Raw genomic sequence first — 298 nt, forward strand, 5'->3', positions numbered from 1 at the left:
CCAAAATAACATGATTGATTCCACACAACGCCCTTAGGCGAGTACAAATCTCTACTTTCATTAACTTTGGGGCGTCTTATTCAATTTTATAGGATTTGAAAAAAAAAACAAATTGAAGTGGTTTGAAATAGTATTGAGTAAGAGTTGACATATTCCAGTCTGTAATTATCCATCAACATCTATTTCTTTAATTTTAGTCTTAATAATTCCTAATTTCTGCTTTACTAACTCAAACATTAGGTAGAACTTCCTATAAATGAGGTTTATCAACCATAAATTCCAAAAATAACTGTAAAAC

This window comes from Etheostoma spectabile, chromosome 14, assembly GCF_008692095.1.
Source record: "Etheostoma spectabile isolate EspeVRDwgs_2016 chromosome 14, UIUC_Espe_1.0, whole genome shotgun sequence".
NCBI classification, from domain to species: domain Eukaryota; kingdom Metazoa; phylum Chordata; class Actinopteri; order Perciformes; family Percidae; genus Etheostoma; species Etheostoma spectabile.